The sequence below is a fragment of the Leucoraja erinacea genome, chromosome 13, assembly GCF_028641065.1.
Source record: "Leucoraja erinacea ecotype New England chromosome 13, Leri_hhj_1, whole genome shotgun sequence".
NCBI classification, from domain to species: domain Eukaryota; kingdom Metazoa; phylum Chordata; class Chondrichthyes; order Rajiformes; family Rajidae; genus Leucoraja; species Leucoraja erinaceus.
Genome location: NC_073389.1, coordinates 46,780,285 through 46,788,821, shown reverse-complemented (window position 1 = coordinate 46,788,821; position 8,537 = coordinate 46,780,285). Strand labels below are relative to the sequence as shown.

Genomic DNA, 8,537 nt, shown 5'->3' with positions numbered 1-8,537 from the left:
CGTGGGTTTGGAATTACCTATAGGTTAGAGTCTTTCCAGGGAGAAATTCAGTCCTTATAATTGTTTTTAGGCAAAGAAATGTGTGATGGGAGCTTGCAATGGTGCTTTCCTTTGGATTAGGAGGGGCTTTGCAATGATTTGTAGAAATCTTCATGTTGCAAGAATTTGACCTGAAGGTAAAATCAGTAAAAAGAAAAACCTTCAAGCTGCCATGTTTCTTGAATTATGGGTTGAAATTACATTGTGTGTTATTAATAGTGAATGGGATGTATGCGCTAAATCGCCATTATTAAATAAAGGTCTTGGCCTTTTCCATTCAAATTCTGATTAACGTTGCCGTAAAAATAATGGACAGAATTTCCTTCAGCATATTTACTAATACATTAGGATTAACACAGCTTTTTGCTAATGTTGCACTCCGAGACTTCAGAGGTTATCTTCTAATCTCATACTCTAAATCAGCAATGCTAAGCAAAATACAGACCTTCGAACAAGCCCACAATCTTGCTATTTAGCAAAGTATGCAGCAAACTGTCACCTTGATCCCCCTTGGATGCAGCTTTATTGATTTCTCTGACACTATTTTGAAAATCTGATGTGCAAAGAGTTTCCTGGCGTCTTCTTTGGCAAGAGTTTTAGAGTTTAGAGATACTGCATGAAAACAGGGCCTTCAGCCACCAAATCCATGCTGACTCATTTACACTAGTTCTATTTCATCTAATTTTCTCATCCACTCCCCACGTATGAGGGGCAATTTACAGAGGCTAGTTAACCCATAAATCTGCACGTCTTTGAGATTTGGGAGTAAACCCAGAGCACCCGGAGGAAACCCATGCGGTCATACGGAGAACATGCAAACTCCACACATACATAATCGGAGGTCAAGATCAAACCCGTGTCTCTGGCGCCGTGAGGCGGCAGTTCTACCAAGTCTGCTGATCTGACATGAGGTCTTTGATCTGAAGCATTTATTCTTTCCACAGACATTCCCCGACTTATTGAGCATTCATAGCATTTCTTGTCTTTATTTCAGATTTCCAGCAACTGCAGTTGTTTCTTCATGTTTTCACAGGGAACACATCACAGGGAGAATGTGGAAATTGCACACAACCAGCAGCCGAGGTCAGGATCGGACTCAGGTCTCTGGTTGCTGTGAGGCAGCAGCTCTACCTGCTGTGCCACTGTGCCTCCCACTGGTTGGGGTACCACGCAGCTATACAAGACATCGGTGAGGCCGCACTTCGAGTATTATGTTCAGTTTTAGTCATACTGTGACAGGAAAGATGCCATTAAGCTGGAAAAAGGGCAGAGGAGATTTACAGAGAATGTTGCCAGGGCTTGAGGGCCTAGCTATAGGGGAAGGCTGGGCAGGCTAGGACTTTATTCCTTGGTGTGGGCTAGGACTTTATTCCTTCGAGGAGTGATCTTATACAGGCATGTAAAATCGAGGGGAATAGAAAGGTTGAATGCAAAGTCTTTTTCTGAGGGTGGGGGGAATCAAGAAGCTGAGAACATAGGTTTAAGGTCAGAGGGGAAAAATGTATAAAGAACCTAAACAACAACTTTTTCACACAGAGGGTAGTGGGTATATGGACCGAACGGCCAGAGGAAGTAATTGAAGTAGGCGTGTTAGTGTTAGATAGTGTTAGTGATTGGGAATTGGCCTGTTTACGCGCTGTATCTCTAAACTAAATAAAACTAAGCCAGTTGGAGATTAGGATTGTTTTGAGAGTTGGCATTGCCTGAATAGACCAAATGTCCTAAGTCGTAAGAAAATATGAGAATTACTAATTGTGATAACATGTCTTATACTTGGACTACTAACTGGGTTAAGAAGTTCATTTTTAATCTGATAGTGATTTATTATTGACTATCTTATATTTATAGGCCTGATACCTGGACCACCTGACAAGCTGAAATATTTCCCCTTCATCTGGGTATGATGAGTGCAATTTCTTTAAGAGTGATTGTTGTTTTGCAACAAGTTCGTGACAAGGTTCTGCAGCAGTGGATTTATTATGAGTTTTATCATGAGCTCAACAAAGCAAGACAGTTTTTTCAGCGGAAGTTTTATGGCATTATGGCATCAGCTTGGCTCTCGTTTCCAAGTCGAGATATATCACTCGCTCAAACTCTTCTCCTGTAATCGCAAGGGAAAGTGTTGTCATTCACTGTAGATGTGGAACGATTCCCTGGAAATTTCTTGATGCAAGACAGGAGTTTTTTCCGGCGTGCCATTCAAGTCTCCTCCGTCTGAAAAGAAGGATGCTGACACCAAAACATCCCCTATGGCTGCTGCTTGACACTTTGTGTTTTGCTCAGGATCCCATTGCCAACATTTCCTTGTGCCTTCAAGATGCGGTGTAACGACAGTGCAGCAGCAGAGTTGCTGCATTACTGCGCCAGGGACCTGGGTTCGATCCCGACTACGGATGCTCATCTGCACAGGGTTTGAACGTGCTCCCCATGACCTGCGTGGGTTTTCTCCAAGAAGTTCCGGTTTCTTCCAACACTCCAAAGTCAGACAGGTTTGTAGGCTAATTATCTTGGTATAAATGCAAATTGTCCCTAGAGTGTACAGCATAGTGTTAGTGTGCAGGGGTTGCTGGTCAGCGCGGACTCTGTGGGGCAAAGGGCCTGTTTCCGCGCTGTATCTCAACACTAAACTAAACGAAACTGAACCTCCTTTGGCAATCTGACCAAAATCAGAATAACTAGTCAACTATCTCACTGTGGTCCCTGGAATCTGAACATATCAGAATCAGAATAAATGGTGAGAAACCAGGAACCATTGAGGAGCAAGGTTGTTTGGGCACCCATGTATGTAACAGCACAATCAAAATCTACATTTTCCACACAAAAGGCATGGGGAAATAAGGGCCAGGCTGCTAGCCAACTACCAAAGAGAAAACCTTTGCCGAGTACAACTCCTTTAAACGTTGCTCCTCTCACCTCACGCTAGGTCAACTTATACTGTGATGTTTGAGAAGATTGTGATATTAACATAGAAAAGTACAGCACAGAAACAGGCCCTTGGTCCTGGAATATTTGCATCAAATATGATGCCAAGTTAAACTAATCTCCGAAGACAGACACAGAAAGCTGGAGTAACTCAGCAGGTCAGGCAGCATCCCTGTAGAAAAGAAATAGGTGACGTTTTGGGTCGAAACCCACTGATTTACTCCATTTTATTGTGTCTGTTTCCAGTTTAAACCAGCATCTGCAGATCCTTCCTACACATTTAAACTAATCTCGTCTGCCTGCACGTGATCCATATCCCTCCTTTCCCTGCATATACATGTGCCTATCTAAAACTCTTTTAAATGCGACTATCATATCTGCCTCCACCACCAACACTTAGAAGCACGTTCCACCACACTCTGTAAAAGAACTTGCCGAGCACAACTCCTTTAAACGTTGCCCCTCTCACCTTTAAGCTGTGGCCTCTAGTCTCTGACACTTCCAGGTACTTTGGTATTGAGTGATAAGGCAAGTTAATAGAATTGTGATGTGGCTCAGGCATGATGTGTTTTTGGCCTGTGTGCTAATGGGATGGCCATGGCTCTGGTTTGCGTGGGAATGAATCCTCCGTGTCAATGGGGCAGCCGTAGACCTTGACTTGAGTTTTTGCGATTCAATTACCACTTTCTGAGTGAGAAAGTGAGTTGTACAGCACTAAAAAAGACTTCTGGGACGTGAAATTCTCCCTCAGTTAAAGGAGAATTAATGGGAAAGCTATACATCTTCAACTTTGCAACAATGAGGCCTTATCCCATAAATATTCACACCAGGGCCAACTGTGTACTCCAGGGGTAGAATAAAAGATCTTCAAATATTTGTTGCACCGAACTGTAGAGCACAGAAATGGGCCCTTCCGGCTCATCTTGTCCATACCGATCATGATGCCTCTCTTCACCAATCCCTCTTGCCTGCCTCAGGCTCATATCCCTCTATGCCTTTCCTGTCTGTATCTGTTCATGTGCATTTTAAACACTGCAGACGTATCTGCCTTTACTACCTCCTGCAGCAGCTCATCCCAGATAGCCACCCACTCTGTGTGTGAAAAACCTACTCCTCAGACTCCTTTAAATTATGTCCCTCTCATCTTAAACCTGTGTCCTCTAGTTCTAGACAATACTGCCCTAGAAAAAAGAATTTAACTATCCTATCTGTACCGTTCATAATTTTCTACGCCTTTACAAGATCATTCCTCAACTTCCTAGGTTCCAGTGAAAGGAACCTCAGCCTATTTAATCTCTCCTTACAACTGCAGTTCTTCATTCCCGATGACATCCCAATGAATCTCCTCTACATTGCCTCCATTGCCACACCTCCTCCCTGCCCTGTAATGAGCAAAATACTTCAAACGCAATCCAAACAATCTTTTGAAGAAGGGTTTCGGCCCGAAACGTCGCCTATTTCCTTCGCTCCATAGATGCTGCTGCACCCGCTAAGTTTCTCCAGCAATTTTGTGTACCTCCAAACAATCTTTTCCCGTTTTCCCTCCCCTGCTACGATCAGTCTGAAGAGGAACCCTAGCCCAAAACATCACCCATCCATTCCCTCCACAGATGCTGCCTGACCTAGCGAGTTATCTCGTGTTTAGGATAATTTATACAATGTTTTGTACAACTGCAACATGACGTCCAGACTTCTATCCTTGATGCCTATGAAGGCTTTTACCACAGCTATAGTACCTGCAACAATCTCAGTGGTTCATCGCCATTTGTAATATATATACTGTAAATGCCTTCATAGGCTAGGGTAATAAGAATAGTCGAGAAAATATCCATCCACCACTAACCCTTGCCTCCAATACTAAGCCAATGTTGGCTCCAGTTAAGTAATGCAGGGTGCAGGAAGGAACTGCAGATGCTGGTTTACACCGAAGATGGACATAACATGCTGGAGTAACTCAGCGGGACAGACAGTATCTCTGGAGAGAAGAAATGAGTGACGTTTCTTCAGTTTGTTGTAACCAATTCCTTCTCTCCCAAATAATGCAGAGGCTCTTTAGCAAGGATTAAAATAAACAACTGAGGCTTCACACCCCTTTTGGAATGGTTTGAATGATTTTATGATCCATTTTTAAATGTAGTTATTGCTTTACTGGAAGGAAAGATGATTGTTGAAGGCAATTGTCAGTAGCCAATGCTTTTTTTTTTCATTATCTGGATCCTTGGGAATAGCACATTTGAAAAGCACTTATTTTCTACTTTTCATTCGTGAGTTATCAATCAAAACAAAATCAGCTCAAGCACTTATTACATCAAAGGAAGGGAAGGTATTACCAGTAGGTGCAGCAGCATCTATGGAGCGAAGGAAATAGGCGACGTTTCGGGCCGAAACCCTTCTTCAGACTGATGGGGGGTGGGGGGGAGAAGGAAGGAAAAAGGGAGGAGGAGGAGCCTGAGGGCGGGGGGATGGGAGGAGACAGCTCGAGGGTTAAGGAAGGGGAGGAGACAGCAAGGGCTAGCAAAATTGGGAGAATTCAACGTTCATGCCATCCGGACGCAAGCAACCCAGGCGGAATATGAGGTGCTATTCCTCCAATGTCCGGTGCTGCTCACTCTGGCAATGGAGGAGACCCAGGACAGAGAGGTCGGACCGATGTAAATCAGCTGACATCTAGAGCAGCGGATGCAGTAGATGAAGTTGGAGGAGATACACCTGTATCTAGATGTCAGCTGATTTACATCGGGGAGACTAAGCGGAGGTTGGGTAATCGTTTCGCCGAACACCTCTGCTTAGTCCGCAATAACCTACCTGAACTCCCGGTGGCTCAGCACTTCAACTCCCCCTCCCATTCCCAATCCGACCTCTCTGTCCTGGGTCTCCTCCATTGCCAGAGTGAGCAACACCGGAAAACTGGAGGAACAGCACCTTATATTCCGCCTGGGTTGCTTGCGTCCGGATGGCATGAACGTTGAATTCTCCCAGTTTTGCTAGCCCTTGCTGTCTCCTCCCCTTCCTTAACCCTCGAGCTGTCTCCTCCCATCCCCCCGCCCTTGGGCTCCTCCTCCTCCCTTTATCCTTCCTTCTCCCCCCCACCCCCCATCAGTCTGAAGAAGTGTTTTGGCCCGAAACGTCGCCTATTTCCTTCGCTCCATAGATGCTGCTGCACCCGCTGAGTTTCTCCAGCATTTTTATGTACCTTCGATCTTCCAGCATCTGCAGTTCCTTCTTGAACAGTATTACCAGTAGGTATTGGTGTCTGTCATGCACTTAGTGGGTGGTTAGTTAAATATTAAACCTTGATTTAGTTTCTGTAGACTTTAGCCTCTAACATACTCACACAAATAATCACTTTATATCAGATGTTGATAAGATTCAGTTTTCACACGTCATTGGAGTAGCCTGTTAAGTCAAAACTCATTTCCAGTCCTAGGAGTATTTTTCCCCCTCTGTCCGATATTTGTTGCCTTGTGATTTGACTTTGTTTATTCTGTGGACTGTCTACACTTTTCCGTGTGGCTGAAAACTGCTCTTGTTTCTGCCTGCAATTTTTTTTTTGAAAAAGGCCAGGCTTTCACCCAAGGTTTACGGATGATTGCTGCTCGTGGCTCAACCGGGAGTGGACTGGGACGTTCTTGAATGAGTTGCAGGAATATTGTGCTGAAGCTTTAGCAAAGGACTTCCTCCATATCCAGGCCATTGAACAGATCAGAGGTACACTTAATTTTCTCACCAGTTCCCTACTGTTTGGAATGCAGTTAATTCTTTAACAAAAAAGGTGGGACGTAGAAGCAATTGGATCTGGGCCTATACTCGGCCCCGGTGCAGGAGGCTGAGCACGTAGCCTTGAAGTGCACCTGTGTTGATGGTCAGTAAGGAGGAGTATCTTCCTGAGGAAGTGAAGGAAGCGGTTGCAAAGGCACGTTCAGAGGTCTTGAAACTTGGTCATGAGTTTGTAGGGGTTGATTATGTTGAACACAGTTTTTCTCCTCATCTCCTTCCTAAAAGAACATCTGTTACTTCTGAGGCTATACCTTCTATTGCTAGACTCTCCCACTCGTGGAAAATTCCTCTCCACATCCACTATATCCAAGCCTTTCACTATTCTGTATGTTTTAATGAGGTCCCCCTCATTCTTCTAAACTCCAGCGAGTACAGGCCCAGTGCCGACAAATGTTCATCATAGGTTTAAGGCCCTCCTTGAGACCTATCTCTTTGACTAAATAGTTGGTCATTCCTCCTAACCTTTTGGTCTTTGAAAAGGAGCTGGGGCATTATACCTGCACCTAGAATATACATAGCCCTCTCTTAACTTTGCGGAAAACTCCACAACCGAGCTTGCCAGTGTTGTTGTCATATTGCTGCCTGTGGAAGCTTTCTGGGCACAATTTGGCTGCTGTGTTTCCTACATTGCAACAGTGCCAATGCTCCAAAAGTTGTTTGGTAGCTGTGGGAGTTTTATTGCATGAAATAAATACATTCAGCCTTTATTTTTCTATGTTAACAATGATATGCAAGTGCAAGTGCAAGTTGCTACTGTTGGTGTTTTTGCCCTCATTTGTTTAGCTTAGTTTAATTTTGTTTATTATTGTCACGTGTACCGAGGTGCAGTCAAACGTTTTTTTGTTGCCTGCTATCCAGTCGACAGTTACAATCAGATACTCCACGGTGTGCAGATACAGGAGAAGGGGTATAACGTTTACTATAAGATAAAGTATAATAAAGTCCGATTGAAGATAGATGGGAGGTCAGGACTGCTCTCTAGTTGGTAATAGGATGGTTCAGTTGCCTGATAACAACACTGCAGTTTTGAGGAAAAAAGGGCGGATTTAAACGTCAAAATCTCCAGTCATTGTGTGGAGGGTGTGGCTCCTCTCCCGAATGAACCTAACTGGGAGTCGACAATGCTGTCACCAGTTGGAGTCTGAAAGTTAAGGGCCGTGGTGACCTTGACAGCTGGAAGCAGTTCAGTCGATTCTCTGGTTTGTCGTCTGGTAGATCTGCAGCGGGGGATGGAGTTCGGCAAGGCTCCGCCTGAGGAAATAAATGGATCAGTTATATTTGGCCTGGATTTTATGCTGGAGAGGAGGGGGATGATTTTCCAAAGGTCCCTCAGGATTTAACTGAAGGTGCTCCTCAGCAAGGTTCAAAGAACGTTAGGAGCTGATTGACAAGCTGGAAGCCTTCCCGGCATGAAACCTTTTCATTAATCTAAACGCTGGAAGAGAAGGTAGGTAGGAAGAAGGTTCATGTTAATAAGTTATAGGGGCATTCAGTCATGACTGATGTATCGTTCCCTCTCAATCCCATTCTCCTGCCTTCTCCCCATAATCCCTGACACCCTTATTAATCAAGAATCTATCAATCTCTGCCTTAAAAATATATATTGACGACCTTCACAGCCTTCCACAGATTCACCACCTTCTGACTAAAGAAATTCCTCCTCAGCTCCTTTCTAAAGTTCCGTCCTTTTATTCTATGGCCTCTGGCCCTAGACTCTCCCACTAGTGGAAACATCCTCTCCACATTCACTCTATCCAGGCCTGAGGCTATTTGGACCCTCGGTTGGTACCTAGAATCTA

The 8,537-nt window shown here is 44.3% G+C and overlaps 1 protein-coding gene across 1 annotated transcript in view; it reads left to right on the top strand.

Moving 5' to 3' along the window:
- Positions 1–6,686: 6,686 nt before the first annotated feature.
- The window catches only part of igsf5b (immunoglobulin superfamily, member 5b), a 61,719-nt gene continuing 59,868 nt past the window's right edge, over positions 6,687–8,537 (top strand). Inside the window, exon 1 of the mRNA XM_055645139.1 lies at positions 6,687–8,185. The gene's annotated coding sequence lies outside the window, so the exon portion shown is untranslated. The remainder of the gene's footprint in view (positions 8,186–8,537) is intronic.